The sequence below is a fragment of the Podarcis raffonei genome, chromosome 9 (genome assembly GCF_027172205.1).
Source record: "Podarcis raffonei isolate rPodRaf1 chromosome 9, rPodRaf1.pri, whole genome shotgun sequence".
Lineage (NCBI taxonomy): Eukaryota > Metazoa > Chordata > Lepidosauria > Squamata > Lacertidae > Podarcis > Podarcis raffonei.
Window position 1 is genome coordinate 46,091,566 of NC_070610.1, and position 22,529 is coordinate 46,114,094.

The following is a 22,529-nucleotide window of genomic DNA, read 5'->3' on the forward strand; positions in this document are numbered from 1 at the left end:
ATGGGATGGTATTTTGATGAGGTTGACATTGTGTACTGTAGATGCTGCATTGAGTCCATAATAAACTGCCTGTGGAAGTACATTTGGTGCTTGTCAGGATGAGAAGGATGTGAAACTTCTTGTTGTTAACAGAGAATGGCAAAATGGGAAAGCAAAGGCCATTTTGTATGGGGACATGATCATATTCTCTACCTCAGCTGTAGGAAACTCTTTTCATTGCAAGGGCTGCATTCCCTTGTGGGGAATCTACTGGGGGCACATGCCAGAGATGAAAGTGGGTGAAGCATGGACCTCTGCACAGTAGGCTACATTCTGGACAGAAATGAATTGAAGGTTTCTCAATATCTCTCTCAAGTGAGCAGATGTGTTGGCAATAAAATTACATCATCTGGAGACAGCCTAGAAAAATGGACTTTAATATTATTAATAATAATTAAAATTCTGCTGTGTTTCTGCTTCAATTGTCATTGTCAGTGGGGTCCAGGCCCAGATATAACAGAGACTTGAACTGAATCCTAGCTCCAGTGTGTTCACTGTGATTTACTAAGTTCTTTTGTGTATGTGATTTGTGGGGCTGCAACTGGCAAATCTTAACTGTACCATATTTCTATTAAAGGTCATATAACTAACAGAAAAGGTATGGAAGGTGTGTTGGGAGCAAAAGAGCGAGAGATTTAAGTGTTAGATTTTAACAGCTGGACTGGCTAAGCAAAAAATTTTAAAATTGTAGTGGGGATAATAGTTAGTGCTCCCACTTCAGTATGAATCACCCTTCTTAAAAGGCTTCCATGTCTAACACAGTCAAATTCATTTGTTCTGCTGAAGAGATCTGTGTGCAGAGAACTTGTCACTCAGATATACATGGGTAACATAGATTTATATCGAAGCTATTTTTTTTTTTTGCATAACATTCATTCATATAAAACAGCCATTGTTATAGGAATGCACAGAATGATATTTCTGAGTTGTGTCATACAGTTCATGTGATGAAAGCCTGAAGAATGTTGTTTAAAGGCCCAATTCACATGCTGCCTTTTTTGCATGGTCCACAACCCATGCCATCCTGCCAATGCAGTTCTTCTTTACTTATGTTAACATCCTGTAGTGATGTGGGGCTGGAACATGCCACAGTGGTCCCCACTTTGCAAAAACAAAATTAGAATTGGGCCACAGGGTGCATGTAGGCATCATGCCCTCCATTTTGTGCTTAAAGGACTAGTTTCAAGGAATCATAGACTTGTAGAGTTGGAAGAGTTGATTACATCTCCAAAGCTGATGGAAATGTCTTATGGCATTCCTTTTACATAATCCAACCCAGAGCTGGTTGAAAAATTCCTAGAAACTTCCATCTGTATCAGCTTTTGGCTCATACACTCCTGCACACAAGGCTATCTCCTTCAGTGAATATGCAAGGATTATGGACCACTCTATATGTAATGGCTAATGATGGGTGATTTGTCTAGAATTGGGCTCAGGAAACTAATAAAGTAATCCTAATCCCCCAATCTTTGCTGTTAGGATATGGTGGAGGTGCCTGTCCCCTGAACTCTGCTGGCCTCTGCTACCACAGAGGTTTGTGGTGGACTCACAGAAAGTAAAGTGAGTGGAGAACTACAGCCAGCTATGCTCCTTCTGGTGATGGCAAGAAAAAGGTCCCCAAGATGCCTTATATACTACTCCATCTACCTCAGGGTGGTCCAACACGCAGCCTTGAGACCTTTTTTTGTGGCCCTTTGCAATATTTGAGGACACTGTTCCCCACAGCCCTCGCATTGCATTCCCGAAGCCAGGAAAGCAAGGTACTGGGCTTTAAGATGCTGCGAGGGCTTTGGCAGGGTACTACAGTCCTCTAGCCTTCTTTCTAAAGCCTAGTTAGTGTTTCCCCAGCTTTGGGAAGGAGGTGGGAAGGCTCTAGGACCCTACCAGAGCCTCATGTCTCCTTCCTAAAGCCCTGGACCTTATCTGACTTTGCGAAGGCAGTGCAAGGGCTGGGTGGGTGGGTGAGTCAGTTTTTGGCCTCACTCCTCCCGCCAAGCACAACATGATAGTGTGTGGCCTGCAGGTTCCTTGTCAAAGTACTTTGTGGCCCACTTGCTATGAAAAGTTGAACCACCCTGACCTAGCTCAGAATTCTCTACACAAACTGGCAGCAGCTCTGCAAGGCTTCAGGCAGGGGACCTTCGCTCCTGAAGTTGCCAAACATTTAATTTGACAACTTTTGTATGCAAATCATGTCCTCTACCACCAAGCTACAGGCTTTCCCTTATAGGGAATTGAATTAGATGGACCCTTGGTGTGAACCAGCAAGACAAACAAGAGTCTTTTCTTTAAAATGTAATGTATGAAGAGACTCTTGAGCAGCTCCTATTTGCTAATTTATTTGCCAGACACAAATGGGTCAGAAAATTCATATCTCAAGTTTATTTCCTCAAGCAATAGCCTGTGTTAGTTATTATTGAGAAGGGTTTAATTTCCTTAGGTGAGAGATGGACTGAGGTTGTCCGTACTGCCCCAGGTTAGAGATGGGGTGGAAATGATTGTTGGGCTTGTTTGTTTCTGACTTTTTGCCTGCTGTTGGGCTGGTATATAAGTATTGGTTGTTGAAAGTTCAAGTGTTTTATTGAAGTAGGAAATGAGTGACTGGCATGATGTAGTGGATGTTTGAAGAGTATGATTGCCAAGTGATTGTATTATTACATATGAGGACGCTTTTTGTTTTGTAATATTTATGTGCCATCTGATGCTGTATCTTGAGGTTTGTTTTTAATTATTTGCTTTTGGTTTTTATTTTACTTATGGATACTTATCCTACTTTAAATGTATATTTTTAATACTATTATCAGTAGCAGTTGTAATGAATGTAGAAGTTGCATCTTCTTGTAATATATGTTTATTTTTGTTGAGTTGTAAATTGTTTAGAGATTTCTTGAAATATAAAGCTGTACACAAGTTTGGTAAAGAAATAACAACAAACAATTTGAGACAACAGGAAGGCAAACCATACCTAGCAGTTTCCACCCCCTTTTTGTAGTGAAGTTCATTCTAAAGATAATTATGAAACAGGTGTTCTAAAAGAAGCAACTTTATTATGTGTGAACCCTGGTGCTGAGATAGCGTTAGAATCCATGTGCTTGAAGAAAGAAGCATTCCTACTTTGTGCTTTCACTTTTCCAATTATAGCTTAGATTCCAATATCTGTCCTTAAAAAAGAAACACTTATGTTGTGTAATTCCACATCATTAATTTAAGTACAGTCTGTTCTAAGGATGGATGAATCTGTTGCTTTCAGTTTCTCTCAGTTCAGAGGCACCAGCTTGTGAGGGTGATTGGGGGGGGGGAGGAACCAACATCAAACAACATTGCAACATTCTGATGTCATGCGTGTGATGTCAGCACATTGGTAGGAGCTGAGGCAGAGCTGAACACAGTGGCCGCACAGCTCACTGGCTGGTGGCTGCTCCTCTTTATCTTCTCTTGGTGCTGGCACCAGTGGTAAGTGGATTTGATCCTCCTTCCCCATCACATTGCCATTGTCAGCATGAAAATTTGTATGCATTTTTCATGCATATTCATACCAATATACATATATTTGCAGGTAATGTCCACTAATACAATAGATTTTTGTATGTTATTTCCACTGAAATACAGTGTGTGTGTGTACTCTCTCCTAATATACACATTTTTGTATGAATTCCTTGGCTGGAGAACTGCATTGCAAAATTCAGAGAAGGGTGACTATTGCAGCATACCTGTGTTTTTGCTCACGTAAAGGTTAAGGAAGTGCAAAATAGGTACAAAAGGTAAAGGTAAAGGACCCCTGACAGTTAAGTCCAGTCACGCACGACTCTGGGGCTGCGGCACTCATCTCGCTTTACTGGCCAAGGGAGCCAACGTTTGTCTACAGACAGTTTTTCTGGCTCATGTGGCCAGCATGACTATGCTGCTTCTGGTGAAACCAGAGCAGTGCACGGAAACGCTGTTTACCTTCCTGCCACAGTGGTACTGATTTATCTACTTGCACTGGCATGCTTTCGAACTGCTAGGTTGGCAGGATCTGGGACCAAGCAACGGGAGCTCACCCGGTTGCGGGGATTTGAACCACTAATCTTCCGATTGGCAAGCCCTACAAGCCCTAGGCTTGTATTAAATTGTTGAACCAACCAAATTTGTTCCCCATCCCATCTCTTCACTGTCTTGAAATCAAAGCATGATCCATAAGAAAATAAACTGTTGTCTTGAACTCAGTGTTTCAAGGATTCTTTTCAAGTGAGCTTTCTTATAATGATTTCAAAGGAATCATTTATATGGAAGGAATGTGAGACTACTTTTGTTTTTTAATGGATTTCTATAAAGCTATCCAACACTTATTTTAAGGGATGGTTTCATAATGATCATCAGTACTTTATGCTATAGTGTTTGGTACCCTCAGAAATAAAGGAGGTGACTCTGTTTGAAGAATTAACTCAAAACTTGCATTGAATTTGGTGGCAGTTCTGAGCTGTACTGTTTTGGGGAAATGAACTGTCGTCCTTTTAACTCCAGGGGGCAGCATTGCACTGTGAGTAGGTGTTTCCTTCAAGTAACTCCGTAACAGGAATACAGAAAAATGAGCTGAGCATCCCCTCCCCCGCTCCTTCAGAGGCAGACTATTGGTGAGGACAAAGAGAATGAAAAGGTTTCGTTACATTGGCCAGGCCTGAAGTATGATGATTCATTGGGTTTAATATAAAATAATTAGAATCCTCTAGGAGGTCCATCAATACACCTCTTTTGGTATTGACGGTCATTCCAACCCTCTGCTTTTGAGGCTGGGTTTCCTGTCATATTCTTCTTCCTTTCCCTTCGTTCTGTGCAATTCAGGCCGTTGGACTGCTCTCAACAACATGTTTAAAAAGGCTAAAATAGCTGTGAATTATGCTCCCAGTTCAGTTGTGATGACTGCAGCTGAGCTATATTTCAAGACATGTCAGAGAAGCAGGACAAGGCTCTAGAGAATTATGAAACTTCTGTTTTTTCTCATGCCAGGCTCAGTGGTACCCCTCCAATTTCCCTTGCTGCGAAGCTAATCAGCTGTTTGTTTTTATATTTTAACAACTTCCCTCTTTGGCTTTGCAAGGTCCCATGTTTCTCAGCTTCAAAGCATTTGCCAAACAGGTGGGATCATGTTCCAACATGCGTGTGAGAGTAATCCGGCCACCCTTCCAAATGCCACTTCAAGGCAGAAAATGGAGGCTGAAACCTAACTCTGAGAATAATAATTTAACACTGATACAGCATCTAGCATTTTCAAAAGGATATACACATAGGTTAAAAAGATAAAACAGCCCCTTCTGGTAGGTTCATAATCTGGTAGACCCAAAACAAAGATGGTCAGTGGATGGGAAGAGGAAAGCAAGCATTGGGGCAGCTGCTCCTCCAGTGGCTGTTCAATTGAGCCAGGATGGGGGGGGCAGTTATGCATTACTGAGAATGAGGATTTGCATCACCAAAAAACAGGGGACACCAATTTGCTTAAGATGTGCAGGTGTTACTTTATAGGCATGCACAAAAACTTAGAAATAATTGTTGTAGTTTAAATAAAAACACAATGTATCTCACAGTAGTGAGGAATCCATCAGGTGATTTGTGTGCCTGCTCACTCTATTGACCAGGTCCTGCTAATTGTTGATGGGCAACTTCAAAGCCCTTGCTCTCCTTTTTATGCTTCCTTATCTTTCAACCAGACTGGGACCAGACTGCCCCCAAGCAGAAGACATCTTCAGATACAGGAACAGGCTGGTCCCCCCCTCCAGTGTGGTGTAGTGGTTAAGAGCGGTAGTCTCGTAATCTGGGGAACCGGGTTCGTGTCTCCGCTCCTCCACATGCAGCTGCTGGGTGACCTTGGGCTAGTCACACTTCTTTGAAGTCTCTCAGCCCCACTCACCTCACAGAGTGTTTGTTGTGGGGGAGGAAGGGAAAGGAGAATGTTAGCCGCTTTGAGACTCCTTAAAGGGAGTGAAAGGCGGGATATCAAATCCAAACTCTTCTTCTTCTTCTTCTTCCTTCCATTATGTTCTTCTAGGGAGGCAGGAGGTGCAGCCTCCTAGTGGCCCAAAGCCTGTCTTCCCTCAGCTCTGCATCCTTAGTTAACAGGGAGTTGCAGAAGAGTGTTCTTTCACATGGGATGTGAGGAAGTCAGGTCCTTGCAGTAACTCCTTCTCTGGCTGATAGATCGGAAGATAGCAAGGGCCATGTGGCAATCTAATGACTGAGCCCATGGTTTGACCCCAGGTTTTAGCATTCCAAGCTGATGTCCACATTGTCATAAGAGATTGGCCCAAAGGCTTGTTAGTATCTAGTCTAAACCACGAATGGTGAAATGATATACTATGCTATAAGCAACTGTGTCTGTTCTTGGGAACATCATCATGAATAGTATAGCTGCACCTAAGATAACTATATCCATAGGATGAAGGGATGCTAGATATTTCTGATGCGATGTTACACACAAGGCACTCTAGACCAGATGGAGGTGCCTGTACTTTCCAACTTCGGGCATAATTTAAAAGTATATTTACAGTACAAAGAAGTCTTAATGAGGATCAGTCTGTTTGCATGTGATGGTGAGATCAAGACAAGCTGTGAATTCTGATGTGTCGCCTCTGTCCGTGCTTAATTAATGATTGTGCTGGAAATGTCTATGTTCGGAACTGTTTTATTTAGAAATCATTAAAAACAGGAAAGGGCACGATTTCTCTTTTTGGCTTCGGTATATGCAGTGATGCTAATACCAGGTGCTCAGACAAATGAGTAACTGAACAGGCTGAACACACGACGCTTAGGTCTTAAGCGTTTTGTCTCCATTTCTGAGCATGGGTGTGAAGGGAATCTTGTCATGATTTGGAAGTCAGATCATGCCTATATGTGCCACACAGGGTTCCTTTTACATACTTTCCCTCCCATGCATGGATGGAAGTGGGACTGAGCCAGTAGTGGGTGCGATGGCAGGGTTGGGTCAATGGGCACAGCTCTACTCTCAGGATGTAAGAAGACATAGTTGGTTCCCTGCTTCTTCCTGCATTTATCACATAGAGCAGTGTTTCCATTCTACCATAAATTACAGTGTAATGTCCTTAACATGTCATTTACCTTGCTAATATTGCCTTGAAGCCTATTTCATAAGGTCAAGAAGAGTAACAATGGGGCTAAAGACAAAAGGGAAGATAATGCCCCTGTGATGCACTGACTGTTTCCTGAGCCAGTTTTCATCATAAGCCCTCTTTAGGTGTTTACCTGAACATGCTGAAGTTAAAAGTGCGTGCAAAGATCTAGAAGGGGCTTCCACATGTGTTCAGCTGAATGAGTTTTAAAGTCCCTACAGCACTGGAAATCCTGGCTTATAAATGGCCAGAGTGGTGTTGTTGTTGTTGTGCTCTTATCCTTCTTGCGGGTTTCTCATATCTACTTGGTTTTAGTTTTTCCATGATCTTGTCTCTCTCACACACTCATCTACAAAAAATCAAGCAACAAAAGATTTTTTTTAACTGTTTGAGCACAAGAATGCATATGGCAGGGCAGGAAAGACCAATATAAAGATTAATTGTTCCAGCCTGTTGGAATTTAACATGACTGCACAAGGTGAGACAGTTCAATTATTTAATCATAGTCCTGCTTTCATCTTCGAAGGGCAGGAATATACCAATTGTGCTTCCATTTCTATTTAACTTATATGAGTTTTGGAGCCCAACCTTATTGCTCTCCCAAAGGAGGAGTGATGCAACATCTTATCATGGAGAGTAGGTTTTTTTGTTGTCACACATTTGGATCTGGAGTCTTATGGTTAGCTAGCCCCATGAGAACTCCTCAGTAGTCAAGACTAGCTGTTTTTGAATATCTTCTTCTTCACTTGCCTTTCACCCTAAGGTCCTAAAAATGTAACATTAAAAGCAATGTAGAAACTCATGATTATGAAGATTACAGTCACAAAAATAGGGGTGGTCCTTAAAATACCTCTTAAGTGTCAAAGACCAGGTGTATATTCAGAATTTGCTGAATCCTATATAATGATGTTGTATAATGCACATCTGTAGAAGTATGCAATAAATTCAAACTCAGAATGGTGTTGGACTTGGCTATTTATGGACTCCGAGGCAATATGATGTAATGTTATTTTGCATTACACAATTTGACATCAGAGTGTAATGTAGAGGCAGTCATTCCTCCCCTCCTTTCCTTGACTGAAGATAGAAGCTCAATTTATACATTACTAGCATGGGAACTAGTTTCCATTCCTGCTCCAGTACTGTCTAGCTGAAGACACAGGATGGGCAGAATAAATTATATGGTCCCTTCCTATGCAAGTGTCACTCAGGTCTCATGAGCCTTTTCAGATGTCCTGAGTATCACCAGGTGACAAATTATTTTACCTCACAGTGTGTGATTTGAGCCCCTTTATCCTGCACCAAGAACAGCTTTTGGGGCTAGACTAGAAACTTACCTCAGAATAACAGTGTGTTCATAAGTTCAAAAACCACAGGGTTTTGACAGGAAGAAATCCATCTTTGTGTGACTGTCTATTTAAATTCTGAACATACTGTAAGAATCTGAAAAGAAATAGACTGTACAATTTGGAACCAATTGAGAACCAGCAGACAGCCTTTACAATGTTATACTGAGTCACTATTAAGAGGATGAAATGAGTGTTTTACATTTGGCAGTGAATAATCAGGAGGGAAAAAAGGCAAATCTACCATTTCAGTGGTTCCATTTAGGCTTCATGGAAATGTATTTCCAAGTCTCAGCACAACCAGGGTTTTAAGGCATTTTTCTGTGCGGCCCTTTTGTCTAAGAGAATCACCAGCAAACTTTCCTCATCTGTTTACCTGTAGCATTTTACCTGGAGGTTTTGGCATCTCAGTGAATCTGATGGATCAATCTACATTCAACTTGGGGGCACTGAGTCTTTTGCTGAATCTCTGTGGTAGGGAAGATAAACTAAAATCCTATTAGTCAGCCCACTGTACTGTGGTGGCAGTTTCCTTTGAGCCTCTTGGCAATATAGCATTTACTTTAAAACTGTACATCACATCAGAATCCATTGAGAGCCATTATTTGTCTGGCAGGATATTTATAAAAGGCAGCCTTAGTTGCAGGCCTTCGTCAATACGTTTTCCTCTTATTGATGCTCAACCAGGCCCGTCACTTTGAAATATTTTAATGTAATATGCCACTTCAGGATATCATGAATATTTCTATCACTGCCTGATGTGATAACTTGATGAAAATCAGTTCCAAATGGAACAGCAGGAATGGGGGTGAGTGGGGAGAGGAGCTGGTGGATCAGCTCACTGCTGAATCAGGAATAACATGAATATTTGTTTGTGAAGCCTAGAATATGGTTCTAACCCTAATGAAGTGATTAGATTTCCTGTCTGAGGAGCTTATTCTTGCCATTCATTCACCTTTCTGCCTTATCTGAGGTGTTCCAAGTTTAGGGATGGGTGAATCTGCCAATTTTTGTTTCTCTCAGTTCTTCATTTCCCCTCAGTTCTCCACACTTCCTCATCAGTTTGTGATTTTTTAAATAAAGTCCTCATCAGCATTTTAGTGCAAATTTATCATTATATACACATCTTTGCAAACTAATTTCAATAAAGCAGTTTTGTATGTTACTTTCATGAATATATGCATTTTTGTGTATACGTTACTTTAGTATTTGGAATTTTGTACACAACTCTTGGCTATGGAACTGCATTGCAAAATTCAGAGAAGTACGAATTTTGAACCATGGCTGTGTTTCTTCCCCATCCCCTGCCTGTGTCATGATATCAATTATAAAAACAACAAAAGTAACCTGAAGCCTCATAGCAGTATTTGGCCATTATAAGGGCCCCAACTGAACTTTAACCACCCTGAAAAGTCAAGCTTAGGGACAAACTTTAGACATTTTGTGATGCTACTCTCTCTCTCTCTCTCTCTCTCTCTCTCTCTCTCTCTCTCTCTCTCTCAATTGAAACAGAGTCTGGGAAGGCATCTTAACCCTTGCACCCCCTAAACATTTTTCAGTTCAAAATTGGCCTCACCTGGGGTCTTTTTCATAGATAGTCAGGTGGCAACTGAACTCTGATAAGTGTAGGGACAGCTGAACTTTGCAAAATTAAGATGTCAGAAGTAAGTTCCATTTGGTTCAATGGGCTGACTTCCAGATAAGTGGGTGTATCAGATTGTGGCATCTGAACCTCTAAAAAGATGAAGTGTTATTTCTGGCAATGAATCATACTGAGAATGTGTACATGGGTCTCTGAGGTAGCTAAACAGGTGAAAAATGAAGAAACAACATCTAGGTAGTTTAAGCTTTGAGTTTATACCCAGACAGGCTTTGGCATGTTTTAAACACCAGTTCATCCAACGGAGCAGATTATTGTCCTCACCTGCGTCATGAATCTACAGAGTGGCCTTTGGGTGTGGCATTTTCTCTCATCCTCAATGTCTTTACAATGGAAATGGTAAACTATCATTTACCCTTCTACGAAATGGGAACAGTTCCTTAACACACACACTGCTAGAAGGAGGAAGATGATAAAGGTTTTATACTCATCATCAAAGTGGAAGTTCTGTGGTAAATACCCATGATGAGCTATAGCTGTATATTCCTGCATTCCCTTAAACCAGGGGTGGGGAACCTGTGGGACTTCAGATGTTGCTGAACCACAACTTTCAACCCGCCTGACCATTGGCTATGCTGGCTGTGGCTGGTGGGTGCTGGAGTCTGATAACATATGGACAGCCCTGCCTCAGACAAATTAATTTCAGAATTCTCTTTCATTTAGTATTTCCACAAAACTCTTGGTCAAGCATGAGAAGGCCACATGTAAATAATCCTGGCTACATTTATATTCAAATGAAGAAAATTAAAATCCGTAGAAATGTATAGTCATTTTCAAGTCCAATTTGGTCATTTATTCTATTTTATTTTTTTATTGTTGTGGTCTTAAAAATGTAGCTGGCCCCTGAATTTGCACTATCTCTTTTATTTTGTCAAAATGGAGGTCTCAGGTCTCATTTGAAATATAACATTTGCTCTTTTTTTATTTAAACCCATTAGAATATAATTTTAGACTGCGTAAGTCATTTTTCACCAATGAAGGTGACAAAGTCATTTGTGCTTTAATTTTTTTAAACTATTAATCTGTGGCAGCTGGTGAAACGGGGGGTTGATATGATTAACCTGAGCAATCATTTATCTTCCTGCAAAATTAATGTGGAGTCTTAACTTTAGCTTTTGAATATTGATTTAGCCTCATAGGAAATGAATTAATAATCGACTATAGCTGTTGTAGTTATGATAAATATTACCTACCTGCTTCTGTTAAAAAGGCATTTGTATGTTGGCTACTATATTCATTTACACAGTGTTCTGAAATGTTCAGGTACTATACCCCCAGTGTCGTGATCTTTTCACCTGCAGGGGTCCAATTGTGGATATGCTACTTTGCAGCATGGCTCTTTGCCTCCACGTATGTTATCCCTGCATATTTGCAAATAAAGCACATAGTATAAAGAAAATCCAAGTCTCTAGTACTCCCTCATCCAAAGTTCTACCTCTTTAACTCCACACCATTTGGAGGACAGAGGAACATCAAAGGAGAGATTCAGAACTCTCTCTTTGCTAGGGATGAGTGAAATGTGTCAGATTTGGTTTCTCTCAGTTTCTCATTCTTCTCATCTTTAAGTGCAGTTCTCCACATTTCCACACTTTGTGATTTTTCTCCTCCTCCTCATGAAAATCACCAGCATTTTACTGAGAATTTCTCCTAATATACACATTCATATACAATGTTTCCTAATATACATATTTTTCGCAGTGATCTCCCTTAAAAATGCACCATTGTATGTTATTTTCACTAATATATGCATGTTTATGGACACTTTACCCCCATGTATGCATTTTTGCACCTGTTACTTGGCTGGGAACTGCATGGCAAAATTGAGATTAGCCTCCTTCCCTGTCAGGTCCTCCTTGGTCCTGCTCCCTTAGCCAGCATTACAATTCCTCTGTTTCCTTCCTGGACCGATAACAGTCCCTCTATCCTCTGAGAAATTATCCTCTTTGTTTCCTTTGCCCAGGATTAAAGATTGTCTCTTCCTTTCTCTCCTTCTGCATTGCAAAAGCTTGTTTCAAAGGTAATCATGCTAGCTTGCTTCCCTCCCTCTTTAATTAGGGTTCCTTTGAGTTATAAAAACAGAAGGATCTGAGAAACAAGAGTGCCCTATGCATAGTGGTTAAAAGATTGATCCAAACCCAAGAAGTTATAAAACAAGTTTATTCTTAAACTGAATGCAGTGTAAACAGAGAGTGCATGGAAAATACCCTAAAGGGTTTCTGCAAAAATAAGAAATGGATCAGCTCTTTATGAAGGGAGGAGTTTAAGCTCGTCTCAATTTTGGTTCAAACGATCCTGAAGAAAGTCCACTGCATTTCTCTTTAGAAACTGGATAAGCTTCATGTGCCATTCATAGACTCAGAAAAAGAGTTCTGTAGCCTCTGTCAACCTGGTGCCCTCCAGATTTTTGGGGCTACAACTCCCAGCAGCCCTGTCTGGAGGGCACTTGGTTAGAAAAGGCTGGTCTACAAATTATTTCCTTTTCCATTTCTGTATTTTGGATGGCAAACATAGCTTTGGGTATCTTGCTATTCTAACCTTTTGAAGAAGCACAAGATTTTGCCTGATAATTTTGCTACAAGAGAATGCTTTTCAATTTTGACTCAAAGGGTAGAGATGAAACAAAACATTATTACTTTTTAACTTTTGGAAACTTTTCTCTCTGCTTTTTCAACCTTTTATTTTTGTTGCGGCCAGCAGTTACTGAAGCAAACATAGCGTGAATGCATGCTATGATGCAAGATCAATAATGTGTATAGGGTACCAAGCCAAAGAAACTCAATATTTTGTTGTTGCTTTCCCCCTCGTCACTCTTCAGTCAACAGCAAAAAATATTCCCCCAAAATCTGAGGAATAAGCAAAACACATATTTGTTCATTATTCTCACCCTGTGCTGCTCACAAATAGTATTCAGTCCTTAAGAACCAGTTAACATTTTGTTTTGTTTTGTTTCTAGGCTTTCTCTCCTTCAAAGATAAGGAAGGAATGTATTTTGAGCACCATTTCAATAATGCATCAGAAACTGTGTTGTTTTGTTTATCTTGCTTTCTTAATTTGGTAATTGTAAAAGCTGTCCATGCTCACGGGTGGTAACAAATTACTGTAATGAAGCGGCACTGAAACAGATAGCTGCAATTTATATTTTACTAGTGCTGGCTTTATCCAACGGGGGAGCATTTCAGCCTTCCAGGATATTCTTCATAAATCACACAATACCCATCCACAGAACACAAAATGGTTGCATATTCATTCTCTTGGCAGATATGGGCGAATCACATGCTGTATATGAATGGTGTTGCACATATTGGCAGAAAAAATCATATTGGCACATTCTACATTGCTCCAGTGTACATCCAGTGTGATGTAAATACATTATATTTTTCAGCTACTGCTTTTCACATTTCCAGCTCTGTGCTAAAGGACAGGACTCAAATATAATTTTGCAATATGAAAATTCCAAAACATGTTCAAATCAGGCATACAGGCAAACCTAGGATAAACTGGTGGGAATTACTTGCACATCACTGGTTTTAAGATGGTGCTATAAGTGTGTGAATCTTCAATGTTTATCCATAGAAATTTAGAACATAGCATTACCTGCAAATAGTGAAGCATGCTGGCATTGGGTGTCGATTCGAGCCCAATTTTCACACCAAAGAGCAGAGGGAAGCTATTTAGGTTATTTAGAGCATGGCTAGGCAAACTAAGGCCCGGAGCCCAGATCCGGCCCAATGGCCTTCTAAATCCGGCCCATGGATGGTCCGGGAACCAGCACGTTTTTACATGAGTAGAATGTGTGCTTTTATTTAAAATACATCTCTGGGTTATTTGTGGGGCATAGGAATTCATTCATTCCCCCCCCCAATATAATCCAGCCCCCCACAAGGTCTGAGGGATGTGGACTGGCCCCCTGCTGAAAAAGTTTGCTGACCCCTGATTTAGAGGCTTGTACCATATTGTTGGGAAAGGGAAGGGTCAAAAAGTTTTTCTGGCTCCATTTATTTATATCTAGCAATTCCTTTGGGGTTTCCAGTTCATGAAACCTAAACAATTGTGTGAGCTGGCCCACTCAGTGGAATTTAGCTACCCTTCTTGCTTTAAAAAAATGATTACACAAATGCATGAATGATAAGGCTATCAATTGCTACTAGCCACAATGGCTATGTTCTATCAGTGTCATAGCATGCATTGCCAGCGCCTGGGCAAGGAAAGGATTGCAAACCCTAACCTCATTGAGGATGTCATGTAGGACAGGCTTTTCTCACTGCACCCCTGCTACAGCTGTTTCTCATGGAGTTTGCCTGCTGGCTCCTGCATTCAGTTTCTCAGCTTGGTGAGCTTCTGATGGGACAGTGGCTGGAGCTCCTTGGCAGGCTTGGTGGAGTCCCGGTGGCACTGGAGCCACAGATGCAGTCTAGGAGGAGGGCAGCAGAGAGCAGGCTGAGGCGCTGAGTGCAGCCCTTCTGTGGCCATCTCTCCTTGGCTGCACAGTTCGAGGGCGGGTGTCAGAGGGTCCTGGAGAAGTGGTCTGCTCTTCTTTCTGCAGTCCCACTCTGGGGTGCCTACCCAAGAACACACACCAGGAGGGAGGCCACGGAGAAGGATTGACACAGGCCAGGAAGCGTCTGGGCTCTGGCCAGCAGGAGTTCCGCCCAGGGGCAGGCATTCCTTTGCTGGCTGTGAGGAGAAGGAGCTGTCGCTACAGCCTCGAAGGCCCAGATCTGGTGAGGCTCACCTCCCCACAGCTCTGGAAGGCAGCAGCCAAGCAACTTCAGTGAGAGAGCCTGTTGTGGGGGTGCTGGGTTGTGTCCCCTCAGAATTTTGTGCCTGGGGCCATGGGCCCCCCTCACCCCCATGCTACACCACTATGTTCTACCTCCCCTTTCAGAAGCAGTGTGCGTGTGAATGCCTGTTGTTGGGAATCACAAGCGGGGAAACTGTTGTCTTGTGCTCATGTCTGCCTTGCAGGCTTCCCACAGACATCTGGTTGGCCCCTGTGAGAACAGGATGCTGGACTAGGTGGGCTTTTGGCCAGATCCAATGGGCTCTTATGTAAAACTCTTGCACTTGTATGCTTCTTACATTGACCAAAATGAAAGTTCCTTTAGGCCTTTAAGAAATAAAACACATTGCTTTAAAGGTGTCATGAATTCTGCTCAGATTGCCAGTACGTATTTATTCACAAAGGACTCAAAATAGCTACCAGCTCTCTTTGCTGAAAGGCTGCTAAGACAAGGGGCATCACTTTCCTCCCCTCATCTCTGGAGTTTGTAATCTGAATTTTGTAAAAACAGAGAAACAACTCGTATTCTCCAACGAGCCACTGATTAGATCAAGTTCGATTAATTTTGGATCCGCTTATGGTTTTGTCCCTGTGTGAATTTGGTTTGAGCCTTCTCCATTGTTGCCAGTGTTTGTGCGATTCTATCTTTATGGGGAGACGTTTATATGGGGTGGCGTCTGTCTCCTGGAAAATGCTTTTCCAGCTCCTGTCGGCTGAACTTAAGGATCTGTGGCAGGGGGTTTGAGATGCCGAGCATGTTTATATCAACAGAAGTAGAGAGGGTTTCTGTCCAAACTCTTTCCTAAATTGTCATACCTTGAAGGAAAGCAAAGCAGAAGACAAAATTTATTCTCAGAGCTTGACGGACCATGCATTATTTATACTTTAGAATCTTTCACTGTTTTGGTGAGAAAGAAGATATGATCCCTGAAAGCAGCTGCTGTTTTCTTTGCATATTTATAGGAGGCAGCTTGAAACTAGCAGTGAAAAAGGTGAAGTCCACGTTGGGGATCATTGGGAAAGGGACTGAAAATAAACCTGCCAATATCGTAATGCCTTTAGACAAGTCTGCGGTATGGTCACACTTGGACTCCTGTGTAAATTTCTGGTCATCTCACCTCAAAGGGGATATTGTAGTGCTGGAAAGGATGCAGAAAAGTGAAAGTAAATAGAACAAGGGGCTGGAGAAACACCTGTATAAGGAAAGGTTCCAATGTTCTGGGTCATTTAGTTTAGGAAAAAAAGGGGAATATGGTAGAGGTGTACAAAATCTGGAAAATTCAGAACAGACAAAATATTATATTATCTCCAGAGTCAGAAGTAGTTGTTGGCATCCATCCGTCTTAAGAGACAATGGAGTGCGCCTCCGGGGGTGAAGTTGAACTGCTGTGTTAGCAGCACTAAAGTGACCTCCTTGGAGTGCAAGACTGGGAAGTGTGTATGGAGGTCCTGGGTTGCCCAGACAACAAGACCCCACTCTTGGCCTTGCTGATGTGGTCCAAAGGACAGCAGAGCAATATGTTTGACAGTAGGTTGGCTACGGGAGTTGCTGGAAGAAGGCTCCACTCTGGATTTATAGGGTTTACTCCTTAGCCTTTTCCTTTCCTGAAGATGCCCCACAAGGTGGTGGAGGTTTAGGATCAATTTTCCTTCTCCTAGATGGGCTACCTTTCCAGACTGACGAGCCCCATCTGCCCTTCACTTCTTTCACAGCACATGCGGCAACTGCTTTCTTGAAAGTTGGGCCCATTATTGGTCTCATCTGCTCAATCTACCAGAGCCGGTCTTCCCATACAGGGAAGTCCCTAAAGCATCAAGGGCTTGAGACACTGGCTATCCTCACCTATTTTAGCCAACCAGCTGAAGCCAGGGTGTGGCTGCTGTCACCTGCTGAAAGCTTCTAGGAGCCACAAGTGAGAACTGAGTCCAGGGTGACGGCCAAAGGTGGACAAACTACCCCAGAAGGAGTGCAAAGTGTCCCTACCAGAGGCACTACCCCATACACCCCATCAGAAGTAGTATGCCTCTGAATACAAGCTGCTGGGAACACAAGTAGAGGAGTGCTATTGTCCCCAAGCCCTGCTTACGGGCTTCCCAGGTTGGCCACTGTGAGAACTAAAGACTGGACTAGATGGGATCCCTGATCTGCCCACTCCCCAGTGCCACAGTCTCCCCTCTCCCAAAATTGTAAACCCAAGACTTCATGCAAGGGCAGGGTAACTCAGGCCAAGCAACTATGAGACTCAGGGCTAGCAAGTGAGGCCCAATTTGAAGCAGTGGGGCGCAACTTGATTATTATTTTTTTTGGTAGGGCCCGTTCACGGCCAAAGTCTGCAAAATCTTATAGATATAAATAAGATCTATCTAGACTGCCCTGGTGCAGGGGCTCCCTTCGGAGCGGCACACGGGGCCCAATTTGGCCAAATTGCTCCAATTGCCTTAAGATCAGCCCTGATGAGACTGCAGGGGTTGGACTGACAAGCCCTGCACCTTCTAGGTCCCTGGTATCACTATTCAGAGTACAGACTCAAGGACTTGCTATGTAAATAAAGGGAGAGGCACTTATTGAAAATCAGTTTTGTCACCTCTTCCCCCCCAGACCCCAAGACAATGAGCCCAGCCACTTTTTATTCACAGTCGCATAAGCACTACACTACAGCATGGCCATAAACCTGTAAGTTCAACTGCTGAAATATACACCCAATATGTAGAAATGGAGATTTGTGTTACTGCTTTATGAATGAACACTGTGTTTTATGAATGGACTCTGTATTTTGTGAATTACCTAAGAGCCACCAATAGGGTTCTCTAGAATCTGACAGCTAACCAATCGGGTACTACCAAACAGCGATCCCTACTGCTGAAATCAGGTAACCAGCAGGGAATGCTTCAGGTCAGCCTTTGCACTGTTTACTGAACGCCCCCTGCTGTGCAGATAATGGAGAAAGCTCGTAAATTGTATCCTTTCTGGCATCCTGGCCAACTCTATTATGCTGGTGTAAACCCTGGTGCACCAGAAGCCCAGAATAGCAGTAAATAAAAACCGCTCATACATCAGTGACTGATAAGACTTGTCAACCAGTTCTTCCAAAGTCTTCCTAAATTATAAAGTTCCAAAATACAGGCCAAAAGAGAGCAGGTCTGTGAAGAGCGAGGCATACAATGGGCACCACCAGTGAAAAGGCCCTCCTCCGTGTAGCTCCTCCCCTGTTATTTGATAGGGTGCCCACCTGCCCTCCTTCTTGACATGGAATGCTCTCTATTGGAGTCTCCAAGTCCAGTACAAAGACCATAAGAAGGGAGAGCAGGGACCTTGAAGTTCGCAACAGCTGTTAATCAAGCAAGCAAGCAAGCAAGCAAGCAAGCAAGCACACAGGTCATCTTTGTCACAGTCAGGACGCCTATGTCCTGGTCAGGCCTGCACCCAATCTTGTTTTTGTACAATCTTGTTTGTCCTCAGCAACCAAAATTATATTATCAATATATACAAGCAGAAAAGTTGTTTTCCTTCATCTTCAAGGAATTGTACAAAACAAAGTGGCACTAATACAGAAATGTTCCAGGTTGGCAACAGAAAGCAAACTAAAAATGCTTTTGCAGTTCATCAAAACCATCCAGCAATATCAAGTTATAGGAAAACTGGTGCTATTAACAGTAATCCTTCTAGTTGGTTAATTGGTTCGGCAACTTCCATGCACATGATGTGCTAATTATTTCCCCCAAGAGTTAAATGATAACTAATCAGAGGCAGCTACAGTTGCAAATCGCAACAAAATATCTGTGAAAGGAAGAGGAGCAGATTTGCTCAAGTGTGTTGCAGGTAGAAATACTGTTCGTAATGAAGTGAGAGCTGTAGTTTATTTGCTCAAATTAACAAATAAGAAAGTTTTGAGAATTTAAATTCTAGATTAAAATTGATTACTTGAGAATGGAATTGTAACAATCTGGTGGGCAGACCAAAGCACTCGTCAAGAGAGCTATGAGATTCAGGTGAGGGTCAGATGCCTTGTCAATCCTAGCAGGTATATAACAGGAATACCTGGCTTGCCCAGGATTATTATTATTATTATTAAAAACTTCTTAAAAGCTGTAGCAAGTATACTTTCAAGGTTGCACTCTTTTCTACTTGGCTCATAACTTACAAGAAGTGCAAGGTATGGAGATAGCAAAAGCTAAATCAAATGAGAACACCAAAATTGACCACAAAATGCTGTACGTTAGCATTTTCTCAGCATTTTTTTGCTGACAAGTCTCAGCACTCCTGGAAAGAAATACTAACAAAAATCTGATTATAGGGTTCCTTCCATGCTGCAGCAACTGTTTCATCTGAGGCAGACAGACTTTGAATTGGTCATTGTGGTACATTCTCTCCATCCACCAAGTTTGATTTATGGAATAAGAGATGGGATAGTAAGATTTTAAAGTGCCCACTACTGAGTTGCTCAAGGTATTCAGGCTTGTTTTAGGAACTGATGAAATACTATGAAGCAAGACTGTGCCCATGTGGATGAGGAGTTATTGAGGAACTTATTCATTATGTATTGCTTTGCTGCCTTTACAGAGCTCAGAGAGAGGAATTTCTGGGGGACTTTTTATCCAGAATGGAAGGCTGTCTATTGCTGTATAAGTTAGAAGTTGTGGATAAATAACACCTTTTGAAAGTGGCTCAGTTTGCTGTTCTAGCAGTTTAACTTAGGAAGGACTTTGCAAACAGGAATGTAGTAGACAGTAGAGGTTGTTTTCAGAATGCCTAAAAATCTGTTTATTTTCTGTCCTTTCTTCCCTTTCTCCAAGAGAACCCCAAATCTGAGGTCCAGCACTGGTTGATCTCACCTTCCTTCCCTACCTATGCTACACAGCCTGAAATGAGAACATAGACCTTTTCTCCCCACCTGAGCAGAAGGTGCAGTGGTTAAGAGTGGTGGACTCGTAATCTGATGAACCAGGTTCACTTCCCCACTCCTCCACATGCAGCTGCTGGGTGACCTTGGGCTAGTCACACTTCTCTGAAGTCTCTCAGCCCCACTCACCTCACAGAGTGTTTGTTGTGGGGGAGGAAGTGAAAGGAGATTGTTAGCTGTTTTGAGACTCCTTAGGGTAGTGATAAAGCGGGATATCAAATCCAAACTCTTCTTAATAGTAAACTTAAGCTGCCTCTGGCAGTGGTGGTGGGGATAAGCAAAGCAAATCCAATGTACAGACTTTCTTCCACTCGCCACAACACTCAGCAAATCATGGGAGAAACTCAGGGAAAACACATTCAATACACTACTATTGCTGTTGCCACAATTGAGGCTGGTGAAGAGGACTGGGGTGGTGGTGAAACCAGGCCTTCCATGGGCTTTGTGTACTATCTCAACAAGAACAGCCAGATTCTTTGTCTCTTCCCCAATAAACTAGACAAGACCATAAATGAGCAACTTTCTGATGCTTCAAAGGTATAATAATTAGTTGCTGTTAGAAAAATTATGATGGGGAAACTGAAGGTTTCAAATGGTTGATAGGATTCTGGTTATGTGCAAGAGCACCTGAAACTGTTGTCTACCATGAGTTTTCAAGGGGAGCTCAAGTTAAACAGGCAAATAAATAGTGTATTAATCATTCTACCACTGCTGCTGCTACTATGTAAAATAGTTCATAATTTACATTCACTATCTGCACCAAGCTGACTGAACAGCTGCTTTAAAGAGGCATTTTACTGTACAAGTGACGCTGGCTCTCTGCCTAACATGTCTCACAGGGTTATTGTGATAATAAAATGGAGGGGTAGGAGAACCAGCTTCCATTTGCTCCTTGGGGAAGACTGGGATATAAATAAATAAATGAGCAAAATAATACAGAATTCCTGAAGTTGTGAGTTTTTCAAGTGTGGTAACTATCCCGGAAATTATTGTGGGTTGTATCTATGTATTTCTGAAAATCTACCCAAAGGCGAACTCCTTTATTGTCTCCTGAGACAGACAGATGCCAACATGCTCATGAACATGTTGAAAGTAGACATGTGTCTACTTAGGGGAAGGCAACCTATGTAAACCAACCTGTCCGTCAGACCACACTGGTATTAATTATTACAGACTTTAGTTATCTTTTAGGCTGATGCAATTTGTATCTAGTTCTTCCATTTACCCATCCATTAAAAAAATCTTTTCTATTACTTTGACATCCCTTTAAAAATCGCATCACAATTTCTTTAGGCCTTAAAAGAATTCATTTCCTAAGAGTGCCTAGTTTTCATGGTGTGGAGATACATGTAATTGTCCACAACAGAAACTAGAAAATAAAGCTCCAGCATTTATGTCCAGTGTTTATAGAGGCATTTGTCACACTTTTATTTTCCAGAACTTGTATTCATCCAAGATTTTAAATCACACCAGCAGTGATACTTGCTGCTGTCTCGGAGGCAAGTTGGAATGCGCAGTAAAGGAGACAGACTATTATGAAGAGTGACATAAAATATAATTTAGGTTATTATACCACTGAAATTTGAGAGGTGAGGTCACCAGAATGGAACTGTGATCTTATTTCTGTTAACATTGTCAGATATCTAGGAGTCAAGGAGAAAGCTGCAACCTAGAAGAAAATAAGTCTTCCAATTAAAAACTACAAATTAAAGGAACAGAAGCATATGGCTGTCTACTGTGATAACAAATCTGGCTATTGCAACCCACCATGGCATGGAATGAGTCCCCTACTCTCCAGCAGCAGAATTATAGCATGGAAAGTGTGTGTGTGTGTGTGTGTGTGTGTGTGTGTGTGTAACTGAGATTAGTGACAAGTTTACTATCTGAGGCCAAGGTGTAGAAACAAAGTGAAACAATGATTTGAAGACAGAGAAAATGGACAATAAGGAATGACGAAAGCAGTAAAAATGGGAAGGGAAAGTCTAGACGCAACTTTTGTGATGGGATGAGGAGAGAATTCTCTTAGTATTATCATCTTCTCTCAGGTGGGGATAAGCCATAGGTGAGATTTCATTCTTTTCAAGTTGTTCCTAACAGCTGGAAAACCCATTTTAAATATTATGCTCAAACAGAGAAGGGAGTTGATAGTCATACATCCAAACTTCACTGTGGCTTTTGCCCCACAACACACAACAAAACTTTAGGACAGTTTGACCTGCCTCCAAGCTACAACTCATGACCCAGAGTGTGCGTTAAAGCTGAAGAAGGTTCTTCTTTGCTTTAAAAACATGCATTTTTTATTGAAAAAATTCAAAGGTCTCTTTGAAGTTTAGGAAAACAGACACAACAGGCAGAAGCACAGCTGGCAGTGAGCACAATGAGTGACTAATTATCACGAACAAAAGTTCTCACAGTATGAATAAAGCCAAAGGCTACATGCAGAGATCTGTGTAGCAAGTTTAAAAGATTTGCGGAGGGGGGAGGCAGGAGAGTAAAGAAAAGAAAGAGATTAAAAACGACCTTAAATGTGCAAAATTGACAGAGCAGTAAACACTTTGTAAGCAGGACATGCAAAGCCAGATGGTAAATATTGTACAAGCAAACCCTATCTCTTTATCCCAAAGCAGTATAGCGGTTCCAATCCTATGCTCACTTTCCTGGGAGTAAGCACACTGAACACAGACTTATGCTGAGTAAACATGC

The 22,529-nt window shown here is 41.8% G+C and overlaps 1 protein-coding gene and 1 long non-coding RNA gene across 3 annotated transcripts in view; one reads left to right on the forward strand and one right to left on the reverse strand.

Annotated features, from left to right (window-relative positions):
* Positions 1-22,529, forward strand: part of NDUFC1 (NADH:ubiquinone oxidoreductase subunit C1) — a 255,356-nt gene that overhangs the window by 185,551 nt on the left and 47,276 nt on the right. The gene's annotated exons all lie outside the window — the stretch shown is intronic.
* The window catches only part of LOC128421090 (uncharacterized), a 32,202-nt gene continuing 16,546 nt past the window's right edge, over positions 6,874-22,529 (reverse strand). For both annotated transcript variants that reach the window (XR_008332221.1, XR_008332222.1), the window contains exons 3-7: positions 13,030-15,741; positions 11,339-11,506; positions 10,410-10,540; positions 8,477-8,582; positions 6,874-7,488 (exon numbers count right to left, since the gene is read on the reverse strand). This is a non-coding gene — a long non-coding RNA (uncharacterized LOC128421090). The remainder of the gene's footprint in view (positions 7,489-8,476; positions 8,583-10,409; positions 10,541-11,338; positions 11,507-13,029; positions 15,742-22,529) is intronic.